Source organism: Procambarus clarkii, chromosome 21, assembly GCF_040958095.1.
Source record: "Procambarus clarkii isolate CNS0578487 chromosome 21, FALCON_Pclarkii_2.0, whole genome shotgun sequence".
NCBI classification, from domain to species: Eukaryota; Metazoa; Arthropoda; class Malacostraca; order Decapoda; family Cambaridae; genus Procambarus; species Procambarus clarkii.
In genome coordinates, this window is record NC_091170.1 from 23607840 (window position 1) to 23625552 (window position 17713).

The window sequence follows — 17713 nt, forward strand, 5'->3', positions numbered from 1 at the left end:
CTCTTAATAAAAGGTAATTAAGCCTTGGTCTTTATGGTTCATTGTACAGTGTTTTCTCTGATATTGCTGTCATATATTAGGATTCTGGCTTTTAGCTAGCGCCCTTTTTGACAGGTAAAGAAGAGGAAGCAAACTTTGTGCTCCAGTTACCAGGGTGATGGAAGCTGCCTCATACGAGGAAATTTGGTGTCTACATCCTAGTTATATCTGGTGAACTAAGGCCTGCTGTATAATAAGATAAGGAACCTCTTTAATGTATACTAATATGTAGTTTAATACTGTAGTTTGATTGGCTGTATATATATAAATTCAATATAACCCCCCTCCCTAATGTGTAGTGGATAGATTTCTGAGATTATTACAGAAATACAGTCCACTTAACATCATACAAATTGCAATCGAAATATATAAACAAATGAAAATATAAATTCTATATAAATTCATATAAATTAAATAAATATAAATCTCACAGTTCGGTTCCCACAGCCTCTACCTGGGGCCTCCACCTGGGGCCTCCACCTGGGCCTCGACCTGGGGCCTCCACCTGGGGCCTCCACCTGGGCCTCCACCTGGGGCCTCAACCTGGGGCCTCCACCTGGGGCCTCCACCTGGGGCCTCCACCTGGGGCCTCCACCTGGGCCTCCACCTGGGCGGGCCTCCACCTGGGCCTCCACCTGGGGCCTCAACTTGGGCCGCCACCTGGGCCTCCACCTGGGGCCTCCACTAGGGCCGCCACCTGGGCCTCCACCTGGGGCCGCCACCTGGGCCTCCACCTGGGCCTCCATTTGGGGCCTCCACCTGGGGCCTCCACCTGGGCCTCCACCTGGGGCCTTCACCTTGGGCCTCCACCTGGGCCTCCACCTGGGGCCTCCACCTGGGGCCTCCACCTTGGCCTCCACCTGGGCCTCCACCTGGGGCCTCCACCTGGGCCTCCACCTGGGGCCTCCACCTGCGGCCTACACCTAGGGCCTCCACCTGCGGCCTCCACCAGGGGCCTCCACCTGGGGCCTCCACATGGGGCCTCCACCTGGGGCCTCCACCTGGGGCCTCCACCTAGGGCCTCCACCTGGGGCCTCCACCTGGGGCCTCCACCTGGGGCATCCACCTGGGCCTCCACCTGGGGCCTCCATCTGGGGCCTCCACCTGGTCCTCAACCTCGGGCCTCCACATGGGGCCTCCACCTGCGGCCTTCACCTGGGCTTCAACCTGGGGCCTCCACATGGGTCCTCCACCTGGAGCCTCCACCTGGGGCCTCCACCTAGGGCCTCAACCTGGGGCCTCCACATGGGGCCTCCACCTGGGGCCTCCACATGGGGCCTCCACCTGGGGCCTCCACCTGGGCCTCCACCTAGGGCCTCCACCTGGGGCCTCCACCTGGGCGTCCACTTCGGGCCTCCACCTGGGCCTACACCTAGGGCCTCCATCTGGGGCCTCCACTTGGGGCCTCCACTTGGGGCCTCCACCTGGGGCCTCCACCTGGGGCCTCCACCTGGGACCTCCACCTGGGCCTCCATCTGGTGCCCCTCCACCTGGGCCTCCACCTGGGCCTACACCTGGGGCCTCCACCTGGGGCCTCCACCTGGGACCACCACCTGGGTCACCACCTGGGACACCACCTGGGCCTCCACCTGGGGCCACCACCTGGGACCACCACCTGGGTCACCACCTGGGACACCACCTGGGCCTCCACCTGGGGCCACCACCTGGGACCACCACCTGGGACACCACCTGGGCCTCCACCTGGGACTCCACCTGGGGCCACCACCTGGGCCACCACCTGGGCCACCACCTGGGGCCTCCACCTGGGGCCACCACCTGGGCCACAACCTGGGCCTCCACCTGGGGCCTCCACCTGGGGCCTCCACCTGGGGCCACCACCTGGGGCCACCACCTGGGGCCACCACCTGGGCCACCATCTGGGCCTCCACCTGGGCCACCACCTGGGCCTCCACCTGGGCCTCCACCTGGGGCCTCCACCTGGGGCCTCCACCTGCGGCGTCCACCTGGGGCCTCCACCTGGGCCCTCCACATGGGGCCTCCACCTGGGGCCTCCACCTGGGGCCTCCACCTGGGGCCTCAACCTGGGGCCTTCACATGGGGCCTCCACCATGGGCCTCCACCTGGGGCCTCCACCTAGGGCCTCAACCTGGGGCCTCCACATGGGGTCTCCACCTGGGCCTCCACCTGGGGCCTCCACCTGGGGCCTCCACCTAGAGCCTCCACCTAGGCCTCCACCTGGGGCCTCCACCTGGGCCTCCACCTGGGGCCTCCACCTGGGGCCTCCACCTGGGCCTCCACTTAGAGCCTCCACCTGGGGCCTCCACCTGGGGCCTCCACCTGGGGCCTCCACCTGGGGCCTCCACCTGTGCCTCCACCTGGGCCTCCACTTCGGGCCTCCACCTGGGCCTCTGTCGGAAAATCCGACACCATTTAATAATATTTCATGCAATTGCAGATATTGTTGCTGCATTGTATAAACAAGTTACCCATAGAAAATGTAACTTGTAGTGGAACTTTTCGCCTATAGAAAACTGGATATCATTGCCACATACTATTATAAATTCACCAACTATTCTGCTGGGAATTATTCTTAAATACATTAGTCTTTGGACTTTACCATCATAAAACCATTTTATTTTAATTAACTTAATTATCAATATTAAAATAGAGTAAATGTGACCCTTCTATCACTTACTGATATCTGGACAATGTTGGCCAGTGGCGTCAGGAGTGAGGGACTGGTCAGCCATTGTTGTTGTTCTTAGACCAGAGGCGCACGGGAGCAAATTCGGCTCCTGTTAATTTCTCTTGGACGAAGTGTTATGGAAACCAAAGGTCTTTCATCATCAACACGCTGTCAACAAATACAAGGAAAGTGTTCTGCCGAAACCCATTTATCTAATCACTTTTGGCCATTAATGTCAGTAGATAGGGAGATCCGGTTAGAATGTGAACAGCCTCTTAATAAAAGGTAATTAAGCTTTGGTCTTTATGGTTCATTGTACAGTGTTTTCTCTGATATTGCTGTCATATATTAGGATTCTGGCTTTTAGCTAGCGCCCTTTTTGACAGGTAAAGAAGAGGAAGCAAACTTTGTGCTCCAGTTACCAGGGTGATTGAAGCTGCCTCATACGAGGAAATTTGGTGTCTACATCCTAGTTATATCTGGTGAACTAAGGCCTGCTGTATAATAAGATAAGGAACCTCTTTAATGTTTACTAATATGTAGTTTAATACTGTAGTTTGATTGGCTGTATATATATAAATTCAATATATCCCCCCTCCCTAATGTGTAGTGGATCGATTTGTGAGATTATTACAGAAATACAGTCCACTTAACATCATACAAATTGCAATCGAAATATATAAACTAATGAAAATATAAATTCTATATAAATTCATATAAATTAAATAAATATAAATCTCACAGTTCGGTTCCCACAGCCTCCACCTGGGGCCTCCACCTGGGGCCTCGACCTGGGGCCTCGACCTGGGGCCTCCACCTGGGCCTCGACCTGGGGCCTCCACCTGGGGCCTCCACCTGGGCCTCCACCTGGGGCCTCAACCTGGGGCCTCCACCTGGGGCCTCCACCTGGGGCCTCCACCTTTGCCTCCACCTGGGCGGGCCTCCACCTGGGGCCTCAACTTGGGCCGCCACCTGGGCCTCCACCTGGGGCCTCCACTTGGGCCGCCACCTGGGCCTCCACCTGGGGCCGCCACTGGGCCTCCACCTGGGCCTCCACCTGGGGCCTCCACCTGGGCCTCCACCTGGGGCCTTCACCTTGGGCCTCCACCTGGGCCTCCACCTGGGCCTCCACCTGGGGCCTCCACCTGGGGCCTCCACCTTGGCCTCCACCTGGGCCTCTACCTGGGGCCTCCACCTGGGCCTCCACCTTAGGCCTCCACCTGCGGCCTACACCTGCGGCCTCCACCTGGGGCCTCCACCTGGGGCCTCCACCTAGGGCCTCCAACTGGGGCCTCCACCTGGGGCCTCCACCTGGGCCTCCACTTAGAGACTCCACCTGGGGCCTCCACCTGGGCCTCCACCTGGGCCTCTGTCGGAAAATCCGACACCATTTAATAATATTTCATGCAATTGCAGATATTGTTGCTGCATTGTATAAACAAGTTACCCATAGAAAATGTAACTTGTAGTGAACTTTTCGCCTATAGAAAACGGGATAACATTGCCACATACTATTATAAAATCACCAGCTATTCTGCTGGGAATTATTCTTAAATACATTAGTCTTTGGACTTTACCATCATAAAACCATTTTATTTTAATTAACTTAATTATCAATATTAAAATAGAGTAAATGTGACACTTCTATCACTTACTGATATCTGGACAATGTTGGCCAGTGGCGTCAGGAGTGAGGGGACTGGTCAGCCATTGTTGTTGTTCTTAGACCAGAGGCGCACGGGAGCAAATTCGGCTCCTGTTAATTTGTCTTGAACGAAGTGTTATGGAAACCAAAGGTCTTTCATCATCAACACGCTGTCAAGAAATACAAGGAAAGTGTTCTGCCGAAACCCATTTATCTAATCACTTTTGGCCATTAATGTCAGTAGATAGGGCGTGCCGGTTAGAATGTGAACAGCCTTTTAATAAAAGGTAATTAAGCCTTGGTCTTTATGGTTCATTGTACAGTGTTTTCTCTGATATTGCTGTCATATATTAGGATTCTGGCTTTTAGCTAGCGCCCTTTTTGACAGGTAAAGAAGAGGAAGCAAACTTTGTGCTCCAGTTACCAGGGTGATGGAAGCTGCCTCATACGAGGAAATTTGGTGTCTACATCCTAGTTATATCTGGTGAACTAAGGCCTGCTGTATAATAACATAAGGAACCTCTTTAATGTATACTAATATGTAGTTTAATACTGTAGTTTGATTGGCTGTATATATATAAATTCAATATAACCCCCCTCCCTAATGTGTAGTGGATAGATTTCTGAGATTATTACAGAAATACAGTCCACTTAACATCATACAAATTGCAATCGAAATATATAAACAAATGAAAATATAAATTCTATATAAATTCATCTAAATTAAATAAATATAAATCTCACAGTTCGGTTCCCACAGCCTCCACCTGGGGCCTCCACCTGGGGCCTCCACCTGGGCCTCGACCTGGGGCCTCCACCTGGGGCCTCCACCTGGGGCCTCCACCTGGGGCCTCCACCTGGGGCCTCTACCTGGGCTTCCACCTGGGCGGGCCTCCACCTGGGCCTCCACCTGGGGCCTCAACTTGGGCCGCCACCTGGGCCTCTACCTGGGGCCTCCACTTGGGCCGCCACCTGGGCCTCCACCTGGGGCCGCCACCTGGGCCTCCACCTGGGCCTCCATTTGGGGCCTCCACCTGGGGCCTCCACCTGGGCCTCCACCTGGGGCCTTCACCTAGGGCCTCCACCTGGGCCTCCACCTGGGGCCTCCACCTGGGGCCTCCACCTTGGCCTCCACCTGGGCCTCCACCTGGGGCCTCCACCTGGGCCTCCACCTGGGGCCTCCACCTGCGGCCTACACCTAGGGCCTCCACCTGCGGCCTCCACCTGGGGCCTCCACCTGGGGCCTCCACATGGGGCCTCCACCTGGGGCCTCCACCTGGGGCCTCCACCTAGGGCCTCCACCTGGGGCCTCCACCTGGGGCCTCCACCTGGGGCCTCCACCTGGGCCTCCATCTGGGGCCTCCACCTGGGGCCTCCACCTGGGGCCTCCACCTGGTCCTCAACCTCGGGCCTCCACATAGGGCCTCCACCTGGGGCCTTCACCTGGGCTTCAACCTGGGGCCTCCACATGAGTCCTCCACCTGGAGCATGCACCTGGGGCCTCCACCTAGGGCCTCAACCTGGGGCCTCCACATGGGGCCTCCACCTGGGGCCTCCACATGGGGCCTCCACCTGGGGCCTCCACCTGGGCCTTCACCTAGGGCCTCCACCTGGGGCCTCCACCTGGGCGTCCACTTCGGGCCTCCACCTGGGCCTACACCTAGGGCCTCCATCTGGGGCCTCCACTTGGGGCCTCCACTTGGGGCCTCCACCTGGGGCCTCCACCTGGGGCCTCCACCTGGGCCTCCATCTGGTGCCCCTCCACCTGGGCCTCCACCTGGGCCTACACCTTGGGCCTCCACCTGGGGCCTCCACCTGGGACCACCACCTGGGTCACCACCTGGGACACCACCTGGGCCTCCACCTGGGGCCACCACCTGGGACCACCACCTGGGACACCACCTGGGCCTCCACCTGGGGCCACCACCTGGGCCACCACCTGGGGCCTCCACCTGTTGCCTCCACCTGGGGCTTTCACCTGGGGCCTCCACCTGGGGCCTCCACCTGGGGCCTCCACCTGTGGCCACCACCTGGGCCACCACCTGGGCCACCACCTGGGGCCTCCACCTGGGGCCACCACCTGGGCCACAACCTGGGCCTCCACCTGGGGCCACCACCTGGGCCACAACCTGGGCCTCCACCTGGGGCCTCCACCTGGGGCTTTCACCTGGGGCCTCCACCTGGGGCCTCCACCTGGGGCCACCACCTGGGGCCACCACCTGGGGCCACCACCTGGGCCACCATCTGGGCCTCCACCTGGGCCACCACCTGGGCCTCCACCTGGGCCTCCACCTGGGGCCTCCACCTGGGGCCTCCACCTGGGCCCTCCACATGGGGCCTCCACCTGGGGCCTCCACCTGGGGCCTCAACCTGGGGCCTTCACATGGGGCCTCCACAATGGGCCTCCACCTAGGGCCTCAACCTGGGGCCTCCACATGGGGTCTCCACCTGGGCCTCCACCTGGGGCCTCCACCTGGGGCCTCCACTTAGAGCCTCCACCTGGGGCCTCCACCTGGGGCCTCCACCTGGGCCTCCACCTGGGGCCTCCACCTGGGGCCTCCACCTGGGCCTCCACTTAGAGCCTCCACCTGGGGCCTCCACCTGGGGCCTCCACCTGGGGCCTCCACCTGGGCCTCCACTTAGAGCCTCCACCTGGGGCCTCCACCTGTGCCTCCACCTGGGCCTCCACTTCGGGCCTCCACCTGGGCCTCTGTCGGAAAATCCGACACCATTTAATAATATTTCATGCAATTGCAGATATTGTTGCTGCATTGTATAAACAAGTTACCCATAGAAAATGAAACTTGTAGTGGAACTTTTCGCCTATAGAAAACGGGATATCATTGCCACATACTATTATAAATTCACCAGCTATTCTGCTGGGAATTATTATTAAATACATTAGTCTTTGAACTTTACCATCATAAAACCATTTTATTTTAATTAACTTAATTATCAATATTAAAATAGAGTAAATGTGACCCTTCTATCACTTACTGATAACTGGACAATGTTGGCCAGTGGCGTCAGGAGTGAGGGGACTGGTCAGCCATTGTTGTTCTTCTTAGACCAGAGGCGCACGGGAGCAAATTCGGCTCCTGTTAATTTCTCTTGGACGAAGTGTTATGGAAACCAAAGGTCTTTCATCATCAACACGCTGTCAACAAATACAAGGAAAGTGTTCTGCCGAAACCCATTTATCTAATCACTTTTGGCCATTAATGTCAGTAGATAGGGCGGGCCGGTTAGAATGTGAACAGCCTCTTAATAAAAGGTAATTAAGCCTTGGTCTTTATGGTTCATTGTACAGTGTTTTCTCTGATATTGCTGTCATATATTAGGATTCTGGCTTTTAGCTAGCGCCCTTTTTGACAGGTAAAGAAGAGGAAGCAAACTTTGTGCTCCAGTTACCAGGGTGATGGAAGCTGCCTCATACGAGGAAATTTGGTGTCTACATCCTAGTTATATCTGGTGAACTAAGGCCTGCTGTATAATAAGATAAGGAACCTCTTTAATGTATACTAATATGTAGTTTAATACTGTAGTTTGATTGGCTGTATATATATAAATTCAATATAACCCCCCTCCCTAATGTGTAGTGGATCGATTTGTGAGATTATTGCAGAAATACAATCTACTTAACATCATACAAATTGCTATCGAAATATATAAACTAATGAAAATATAAATTCTATATAAATTCATATAAATTAAATAAATATAAATCTCACAGTTCGGTTCCCACAGCCTCCACCTGGGGCCTCCACCTGGGGCCTCCACCTGGGCCTCCACCTGGGGCCTCTACCTGGGGCCTCCACCTGGGGCCTCCACCTGGGGCCTCCACCTGGGCGCGACTCCACCTGGGGCCTCCACTTCGGCCGCCACCTGGGCCTCAACCTGGGGCCTCCACCTAGGGCCTCCACATGGGGTCTCCACATGGGGTCTCCACCTGGGGCCTCCACCTGGGGCCTCCACCTGGGCCTCCACCTGGGGCCTCCACCTGGGGCCTCCACCTGGGCCTCCACTTAGAGCCTCCACCTGGGGCCTCCACCTGGGGCCTCCACCTGGGGCCTCCACCTGGGCCTCCACTTAGAGCCTCCACCTGGGGCCTCCACCTGGGGCCTCCACCTGGGCCTCCACCTGGGCCTCCACCTGGGGCCTCCACCTGGGCCTCCACTTAGAGCCTCCACCTGGGGCCTCCACCTGGGGCCTCCACCTGGGGCCTCCACCTGGGCCTTCCACCTGCGGCCTCCACCTGGGGCCTCCACCTGCGGCCTCCACCTGGGGCCTCCACCTGGGGCCTCCACCTGGGGCCTCCACCTGGGGCCTCCACCTAGGGCCTCCACCTGGGGCCTCCACCTGGGGCCTCCACCTGGTCCTCAACCTGGGGCCTCCACATGGGGCCTCCACCTGGGGCTTCCACCTGGGCCTCAACCTGGGGCCTCCACATGGGGCCTCCACCTGGGGCCTCCACCTAGGGCCTCAACCTGGGGCCTCCACATGGGGCCTCTACCTGGGGCCTCCACCTGGGCCTCCACCTAGGGCCTCCACCTGGGGCCTCCACCTGGGCCTCCACCTGGGCCTCCACTTCGGGCCTCCACCTGGGCCTCTGTCGGAAAATCCGACACCATTTAATAATATTTCATGCAATTGCAGATATTGTTGCTGCATTGTATAAACAAGTTACCCATAGAAAATGTAACTTGTAGTGGAACTGTTCGTCTATAGAAAACGGGATATCATTGCCACATACTCTTATAAATTCACCCGCTATTCTGCTGGGAATTATTCTTAAATACATTAGTCTTTGGACTTTACCATCATAAAACCATTTTATTTTAATTAACTTAATTATCAATATTAAAATAGAGTAAATGTGACCCTTCTATCACTTACTGATATCTGGACAATGTTGGCCAGTGGCGTCAGGAGTGAGGGACTGGTCAGCCATTGTTGTTGTTCTAAGACCAGAGGCGCACGGAGCAAATTCGGCTCCTGTTAATTTCTCTTGGACGAAGTGTTATGGAAACCAAAGGTCTTTCATCATCAACACGCTGTCAACAAATACAAGGAAAGTGTTCTGCCGAAACCCATTTATCTAATCACTTTTGGCCATTAATGTCAGTAGATAGGGCGGGCCGGTTAGAATGTGAACAGCCTCTTAATAAAAGGTAATTAAGCCTTGGTCTTTATGGTTCATTGTACAGTGTTTTCTCTGATATTGCTGTCATATATTAGGATTCTGGCTTTTAGCTAGCGCCCTTTTTGACAGGTAAAGAAGAGGAAGCAAACTTTGTGCTCCAGTTACCAGGGTGATGGAAGCTGCCTCATACGAGGAAATTTGGTGTCTACATCCTAGTTATATCTGGTGAACTAAGGCCTGCTGTATAATAAGATAAGGAACCTCTTTAATGTATACTAATATGTAGTTTAATACTGTAGTTTGATTGGCTGTATATATATAAATTCAATATAACCCCCCTCCCTAATGTGTAGTGGATCGATTTGTGAGATTATTGTAGAAATACAGTCCACTTAACATCATACAAATTGCTATCGAAATATATAAACTAATGAAAATATAAATTCTATATAAATTCATATAAATTAAATAAATATAAATCTCACAGTTCGGTTCCCACAGCCTCCACCTGGGGCCTCCACCTGGGCCTCCACCTGGGGCATCCACCTGGGGCCTCCACCTGGGGCCTCCACCTGGGGCCTCCACCTGGGCCTCCACCTGGGCGGGCCTCCACCTGGGGCCTCCACTTGGGCCGCTACCTGGGCCTCAACCTGGGGCCTCCACCTAGGGCCTCCACATGGGGTCTCCACCTGGGGCCTCCACCTGGGCCTCCACCTGGGCCTCCACTTAGAGCCTCCACCTGGGGCCTCCACCTGGGGCCTCCACCTGGGCCTCCACTTAGAGCCTCCACCTGGGGCCTCCACCTGGGGCCTCCACCTGGGCCTCCACCTGGGGCCTCCACCTGGGCCTCCACTTAGAGCCTCCACCTGGGGCCTCCACCTGGGGCCTCCACCTGGACCTCCACCTAGGGCCTCCACCTGGGGCCTCCACCTGGGCCTCCACCTGGGGCCTCCACCTGGGCGGGCCTCCACCTGGGGCCTCCACTTGGGCCTCCACCTGGGGCCTCCACTTGGGCTGCCACCTGGGGCCTCCACCTGGGGCCTCCACCTGGAGCCTCCTCCTGGGGCCTCCACCTGGGGCCTCCACCTGGGGCCTCCACCTTGGCATCCACCTGGGGCCTCCACCTGGGGCCTCCACCTGGGGCCTCCACCTGCGGCCTCCACCTGGGCCTCAACCTGGGACCTCCACATGGGGCCTCCACCTGGGGCCTCCACCTAGGGCCTCAACCTGGGGCCTCCACATGGGGCCTCCACCTGGGGCCTCCACCTGGGGCCTCCACCTGGGGCCTCCACCTGGGCCTCCACTTCGGGCCTATACCTGGGCCTCTGTCGGAAAATCCTACACCATTTAATAATATTTCATGCAATTGCAGATATTGTTGCTGCATTGTATAAACAAGTTACCCATAGAAAATATAACATGTAGTGGAACTTTTTGTCTATAGAAAACGGGATATCATTGCCACATACTATTATAAATTCACCCGCTATTCTGCTGGGAATTATTCTTAAATACATTAGTCTTTGGACTTTACCATCATAAAACCATTTTATTTTAATTAACTTAATTATCAATATTAATATAGAGTAAATGTGACCCTTCTATCACTTTCTGATATCTGGACAATGTAGGCCAATGGCGTCAGGAGTGAAGGAGTGGTCAGCCATTGTTGTTGTTCTTAGACCAGAGGCGCATGGGAGCAAATTCGGCTCCTGTTAATTTCTCTTAGACAAAGTGTTATGGAAACCAAAGTTCTTTCATCATCAACACGCTGTCAACAAATACAAGGAAAGTGTTCTGCCGAAATCCATTTATCTAATCATTTTTGGCCATTAACCCTTAAAGTGCGCATCACATCATATGACGCGGTAGACATTGTTCCAGTCAACTGTGCATCACGTCATGTGACGTGTTGGATTGTTGTTGTTGTTAAAGATTTAGCTATTCAGGACGGAGTGTCCATGTAGCACGGGACATGGTGAGCCCGTAATTGAGTTTGGTGATATACATGATAACCTTTTTCCTGTGATATTTAGGTCTAAGTTTAAAATGGAGGAGAGGACTTCTCCTTTTTCCCTGCTTATTTTGTCGCTTCTGTTTTATTGCACTGGTTTTAATTTTTTTTTTATTAACATTATCTTGGTGGCGGATGTAGATGCAGAATGCTCACTAATGAGTCCCATTCCTCAACAGCATTTCTAATCATTGTAGTCGCGGTGGAATGTGCATCTAATGCAGCTGCTGTCGTTGGATTAATGTTGAGTTTGATGCGCAGGGGTTCAGTAGCTTCACATTCTAGTAAGTAGTGCAATAGCGGCGCCTCTGCCTCAGTTTCACAGATGTGACACTCTTTAACTATTGGGTTCATTACCTCCCAGCAGCACTTGTACCCAAGTCTGAGTCTGTGTATGGCTACTGCAATGTCTCTGGATATCTTTTTGCTAGGCTTGAAAGAGGAGTAACCAGTGGCTTGTTCATACCATATCGCAGTGGATCTTCCTTCCGCTACTTTGGCTCTGTGGCGACTTTTGATAGTTGAGAATATTTTCTTCTTGATTTGCTCCTTTATCTGTGATAAACTTGGAGGGATTTGAACCTGTACAACAGGTAGAGCAGTGGCAGTTTTTGCTAGTGAGTCTGCCTTTTCATTACCCTTTATGCCAATGTGACTTGGTATCCAATTTAGGGTGATTGACAGCCCTCGATTATAGGCATCTTTTCCTATATGTTGAATTTCTGTGAGGAGATGTATATTATCTCTGTGCTGACTGGATAACAATGCCTGGAGCGAAGATTTAGAGTCTGTATGAATGATGAAATCATGTAAATTATTCTCAATTGTATAGTTTATTGCCTCCTTCAGGGCATATAATTCTGTTGACGTGTTGGAGTACTACGCAAGATTTAAACGGCCCGCGGATACACGGGGTTCACCACACCTTCATCAGGGCTCTTGTAAACAGACGCCATTTAAAAAAAAAATCGTGGGCCAAACTCCCGGGTGTTAGGCCCTCAGTATTCAGTGAGCTACCAAGCCTGACACACACAGCATGAGTTAACAGCACTGCTGTTCAGCTTGTGACCACAGCATCGCCTAAAAATGCCATAATATACTTGTTTATGCTATTATGTAGCGATGATATTATTACAGAAGACCCCTCACTGTGATAAAACTGACCAGCGTTCTGATAATAGCAGGATTGTGGTGATATTTGGCGCTGCGCGCCATGGAGGGAGGAGTAATGCTGTGGGAGGGAAGGTGGTGGCGATGGCTTCTGTGTGTGGCCACCTTTTATTGACTGCACTCACCATACCAGCTTAGTGGTTCGCTATGGTGAACACAAATGTAGATACTTATATATAACGTGTGTATAGAGGGTATAAACAGCAAGAGGAGAAGGTTGCGTGCCGCCATTTTGGTGAGGGCGGTGCAGACGACGGTGTTGTTTACTGTTACCACGATGGTCTTTGGGCACCATACCAGTTTACTTGTACAAGTATGGTGAATAAAACAGGTAGATATTTATATATAATGTGTGTATATAGCGTAATAACACCACAAACAGTATTGTTGTAGTAGAAATATTAGTGCGTCTGGCCTTCAGGGCGGCAGCCATCAGCTGCCGTGTGAGGTCCTACGTCTTTGTGCCTTTACTCACTATACAAGCTTAGATGGACAGTTATGGTGAACAAAACATGTAAATACTTATATATAACGTCTGTATATAAAAGCAAAAACAGTATGGTGGGTGGAGAATGTGGGTGAACCAGGTGACTTGAGGGAGGGCGTGAGTGGCTGGCTGGTACACGGCGGTCACTCCTCGTTACTTTTTGACTCATAATAGCTACTTAGTGGTTCGTTATAGTGAACAAAACATGCAGATACTTATATATAACCTGTGTGTATATAGTGTAATAACCGACAAAGTATTTGTTCACTGATTGATGAACATAATTGAATCAACAATATGCACACCATATTTTTGAGTACAGCGGTGATTCACTCATTTTATTATATAAATATATCAAACTACACACTATTGAATAATATTACAGCAAAAAAACTATGAAAAATCAATCAGAGACATTGAAATAATTATGTAATTATCTCTTTGTGGCAACTCCGGCCTGACAGCTGGCGAGCAACAGACCGCCTGAGACGCACGCACAGTCAGCGCCTATTTTTTGTCACACTTCCCCGCCCTATAGCGGCCAATATATGCCACTTACGATTTTTTTTATTTTTCCTGTGATCAGTGAACACAAATTAACAGGTTAGGAAGAAAAAATATATATTTTTTTTTTCAAAATTACATACACCTGTGGGGAACAAAGGATATTATACCCCTAGCATGTTAAGGGTTAATGTCAGTAGATAGGGCGAGCCGATTAGAATGTGAACAGCCTCTTAATAAAAGGTAATTAAGCCTTGGTCTTTATGGTTCATTGTACAGTGTTTTCTCTGATATTGCTGTCATATATTAGGATTCTGGCTTTTAGCTAGCGCCCTTTTTGACAGGTAAAGAAGAGGAAGCAACTTTGTGCTCCAGTTACCAGGGTGATGGATGCTGCCTCATACGAGGAAATTTGGTGTCTACATCCTAGTTATATCTGGTGAACTAAGGCCTGCTGTATAATAAGATAAGGAACCTCTTTAATGTATACTAATATGTAGTTTAATATTGTAGTTTGATTGGCTGTATATATATAAATTCAATATATCCCCCCTCCCTAATGTGTAGCGGATAGATTTGTGAGATTATTACAGAAATACAGTCCACTTAACATCATACAAATTGCTATCGAAATATATAAACTAATGAAAATATAAATTCTATATAAATTCATATAAATTATATAAATATAAATCTCACAGTTCGGTTCCCACAGCCTCCACCTGGGGCCTCCATCTGGGACCTCCACCTGGGGCCTCCACCTAGGGCCTCCACCTGGGGCCTCCACCTGGGCCTCCACCTGGGCCTCCACCTAGGGCCTCCACCTGGGGCCTCCATCTGGGACCTCCACCTGGGGCCTCCACCTGGGTCTCAACCAGGAGCCTCCACCTGGGCCCTCAAAATAAGGACTCCACCTGGGCCTCAACCTGGGGCCTCCATCTGGGGCCTCCACTTGGGGCCTCCACTTGGGGCCTCCACCTGGGGCCTCCACCTGGGGCCTCCACCTGGGCCTCCACCTAGGGCCTCCATCTGGGGCCTCCACTTGGGGCCTCAACTTGGGGCCTACACCTGGGGCCTCCACCTGGGGCCTCCACCTGTGCCTCCACCTGGGGCCTCCACCTGGGCCTCCATCTGGTGCCCTCCACCTGGGCCTCCACCTGGGCCTCCACCTGGGGCCTCCACCTGGGGCCACCACCTGGGGCCTCCACCTGGGGCCTCCACCTGGGGCCTCCACCTGGGGCCTCCACCTGGGGCCACCACCTGGGCCACCACCTGAGCCTTCACCTGGGCCTCCACCTGGGGCCACCACCTGGGCCACCACCTGGGCCTCCACCTGGGCCACCACCTGGGCCACCATCTGGGCCTCCACCTGGGCCACCACCTGGGGCCTCCACCTGGGGCCACCACCTGGGGCCTCCACCTGGGGCCTCCACCTGGGGCCTCCACCTGGGGCCTCCACCTGGGGCCACCACCTGGGCCACCACCTGAGCCTCCACCTGTGCCTCCACCTGGGGCCTCCACCTGGGCCTCCATCTGCTGCCCTCCACCTGGGCCTCCACCTGGGCCTCCACCTGGGGCCTCCACCTGGGGCCACCACCTGGGGCCTCCACCTGGGGCCTCCACCTGGGGCCTCCACCTGGGGCCTCCACCTGGGCCACCACCTGGGCCTCCACCTGGGGCCTCCACCTGGGGCCACCACCTGGGCCACCACCTGAGCCTTCACCTGGGCCTCCACCTGGGGCCACCGGCCTCCACCTGGGCCTCAATCTAGGGCCTCCATCTGGGGCCTCCACCTGGGGCCTCCACCTGGGGCCTCCACCTGGGGCCTCCACCTGGGGCCCTCTACCTGGGCCTCCATCTGGTGCCCTCCACCTAGGCCTCCACCTGGGCCTACACCTGGGGCCTCTACCTGGGCCTCCACCTGGGGCCTCCACCTGGGGCCTTAACCTGGGGCCTCCACCTGGGGCCTCCACCTGGGGCCTCCACCTGGGCCTCCTCCTGGGGCCTCCACCTGGGCCTACACCTGGGGCCTCCATCTGGGCCTCCACCTGGGGCCTCCACCTGATGCCTCCACCTGGGCCACCACCTGGGGCCTCCACCTGGGGCCTCCACCTGGGGCCACCACCTGGGCCACCACCTGGTCCACCACCTTGGCCACCACCTGGGCCACCACCTTGGCCACCACCTGGGCCACCACCTGGGCCTCCACCTGGGGCCTCCACCTGCGGCCTCCACCTGGGGCTCCACCTGGGCCACCACCTGGGCCTCCACCTGGGGCCTCCACCTGGGGGCCTCCACCTGGGGCCTCCACCTGGGCCACCACCTGGGGCCTCCACCTGGGGCCTCCACCTGGGGCCACCACCTGAGCCACCACATGGGCCACCACCTGGGCCTCCACCTGGGCCACCACCTGGGCGTCCACCTGGGGCCACCACCTGGGCCACCATCTGGGCCTCCACCTGGGGCCTCCACCTGGGGCCTCCACCTAGGCCACCACCTGGGGCCTCCACCTGGGGCCTCCACCTGGGGCCACCTCCTGGGCCACCACCTGGGCCACCACCTGGGCCTCCACCTGGGCCACCACCTGGGCGTCCACCTGGGGCCACCACCTGGGCCACCATCTGGGCCTCCACCTGGGCCACCACCTGGGCCTCCACCTGGGCCTCCACCTGGGCCTCCACCTGGGGCCTCCACCTGCGGCCTCCACCTGCGGCCTCCACCTGGGGCCTCCACCTGGGGCCTCCACCTGGGCCTCCACCTGGGGCCTCCACCTGGGGCCCTCCACCTGGGGCCCTCCACTTGGGGCCTCCACCTGGGCCTCCATCTGGGCCTACACCTGGGGCCTCTACCTGGGCCTCCACCTGTTGCCTCCACCTGGGACCTCCACCTGGGCCTCCACCTGGGGCCTCCACCAGGGCCACCACCTGAGCCTCCACCTGGGGCCACCACCTTGGCCACCACCTGGTCCACCACCTGGGCCACCACCTGGGCCTCCACCTGGGGCCACCACCTGGGCCACCACCTGGGCCACCACCTGGGCCTCCACCTGGGCCTCCACCTGGGCCACCACCTGGGCCACCACCTGGGCCACCACCTGGGCCACCACCTGGGCCACCACCTGGGGCCACCACCTGGGCTACTACCTGGGCCTCCACCTGGGGCCACCACCTGGGCCACCACCTAGTCCACCACCTGGGCCTCCACATGTGCCTCCACCTGGGGCCACCACCTGGGGCCACCACCTGGGCCACCACCTGGGCCACCATTTGGGCCACCACCTGGGCCTCCACCTGGGGCCACCACCTGGGCCACCACCTGGGGCCTCCACCTGGGGCCTCCACCTGGGGCCTCCACTTGGGGCCTCCACCTGGGGCCTCCACCTGGGCCTCCATCTTGGGCCTCCATCTGGGGCCTCCACTTGGGGCCTCCACCTGGGGAATCCACCTGGGGCCTCCACCTGGGCCTCCACCTGGGCCCCTCCACCTGGGCCTCCATCTGGTGCCTTCCACCTAGGCCTCCACCTGGGCCTACACCTGGGGCCTCCACCTCGGCCTCCACCTGGGGCCTCCACCTGTGGCCTTAACCTGGGGCCTCCACCTGGGGCCTCCACCTGGGGCCTCCACCTGGGGCCTCCACCTGGGGCCTCCACCTGGGGCCTCCACCTGGAGCCTCCACCTGGGCCTCCATCTGGTGCCCTCCACCTGGGCCACCACCTGAGGCCTCCACCTGGGGCCTCCACCTGGGGCCACCACCTGGGCCACCACCTGAGGCCTCCACCTGGGGCCTCCACCTGGGGCCTCCACCTGGGCCACCACCTGGGCCACCAACTGGAGCCTCCACCTGGGGCCTCCACCTGGGCCACCACCTGGGGCCACCACCTGGGCCTCCACCTGGGGCCTCCACCTGGGGCCACCACCTGGTGCCACCACCTGGGCCTCCGCCTGGGCCACCACCTGGGCCTCCACCTGGGGCCACCACCTGGGGCCACCACCTGGGGCCACCACCTGGGGCCACCACCTGGGCCACCACCTGGGGCCACCACCTGGGCCTCCACGTGGGGCCTC